The following is a 1,707-nucleotide window of genomic DNA, read 5'->3' on the forward strand; positions in this document are numbered from 1 at the left end:
AGAGCGTCAGAGGGATACAGTAAATCTGAAGTGAAGCATCGGAATCTATAACTAGTGTCACAGGAATGGTTCAAAACATAGACAGTAAGAAGAGGCATTCTTCTTGTACTTAAGTCGGCATTGTGCCTTTTGTATTTAATTCCGATTCAATTTACGTGTTTAATCGTCAATAAGAAGGTCAGAGGGATACAGTAAACCTGAAGTGAAGCATCGGAATCTATAACTAGTGTCACAGGAATGGTTCAAAACATAGACAGTAAGAAGAGTCAGTCTTTTTGTACTTAAGTCGGCATTGTGCCTTTTGTATTTAATTCCGATGCAATTTCTGTGTTTCATCGTCAATACGAAAGTCAGAGGGATACAGTAAACCTGAACTGAAGCATCGGAAACTATAACTAGTGTCACAGGAAAGGTTCAAAACATAGACAGTAAGAAGGGTCAGTCCTCTTGTACTTAAGACGGCATTGTGCCTTTTGTATTTAATTCCGATGCAATTTACGTGTTTCATCGTCAATAAGAAGGTCAGAGGAATACAGTAAACCTGAAGTGAAGCATCGGAATCTATAACTAGTGTCTAAGGAATGGTTCAAAACATAGACAGTTAGAAGAGTCAGTTTTCTTGTACATAAGTCGGCATTGTGCCTTTTGTAATTAATTACGATGCAATTTCTGTGTTTCATCGTCAATAAGAAGGTCACAGGGAGACAGTAAACCTGAACTGAAGTATCGGAATCTATAACTAGTGTCACAGGAATGGTTCAAATCATAGGCAGTAAGAAGAGTCAGTTTTCTTGTACTTAGGTCGGCATTGGGCCTTTTGAATATAATTACGATGCAATTTCTGTGCTTCTTCGTCAATAAGAAGGTCTGAGGGATGCAGTAAACCTGAAGGGAAGCATCGGAATCTATAACTAGTGTCACAGAAATGGTTCAAAACATAGACTGTAATAAGAGCCAGCCTTCTTGTACTTGTGTCGGCATTGTGCCTTTTCTATTTAATTCGGATGCAACTTCTGTGTTTCATCGTCAATAAGAGCGTCAGAGGGATACAGTAAACCTGAAGTGAAGCATCGGAATCTATAACTAGTGTCACAGGAATGGTTCAAAACATAGACAGTAGGAACAGTCAGTCTTCTTGTACTTAATTCGGCATTGTGCCTTTTGTATTTAATTAAGACTTAATTTCTGTGTTTCATCGTCAATAATAAGGTCAGAGGCATACAGTAAACCTGATGTGAAGCATCGGAATCTATAACTAGTGTCACAGGAATTGTTCAAAACATAGTCAGTAAGAAGAGTCAGTTATCTTGTACTTAAGTCAGCATTGTGATTTTGTATTTAATTCCGATGCAATTTCTGTGTTTCATCGTCAATAAGAAGGTCAGAGGGTTACAGTATACCTGAAGTGAAGCATCGGAATCTATAACTAGTGTCACAGGAATTGTTCAAATCATAGACAGTAAGAACAGTCACTCTTTTTGCACTTAAGTCGGCATTGTGCCTTTTGTATTTTATTCCGATGCAATTTCTGTGTTTCGTCGTCAATACGAAAGTCAGAGGGATACAGTAAACCTGAAGTGAAGCATCGGAATCTATAACCAGTGTCACAGGAATGGTTGAAAGCATAGACAGTAAGAAGGGTCCGTCTTCTTGTACTTTAGTCAGCATTCTGCCTTTTGTATTTAATTCCGATGCAATATCTGTGTT

Source organism: Schistocerca piceifrons, unplaced genomic scaffold (genome assembly GCF_021461385.2).
Source record: "Schistocerca piceifrons isolate TAMUIC-IGC-003096 unplaced genomic scaffold, iqSchPice1.1 HiC_scaffold_2396, whole genome shotgun sequence".
Lineage (NCBI taxonomy): Eukaryota > Metazoa > Arthropoda > Insecta > Orthoptera > Acrididae > Schistocerca > Schistocerca piceifrons.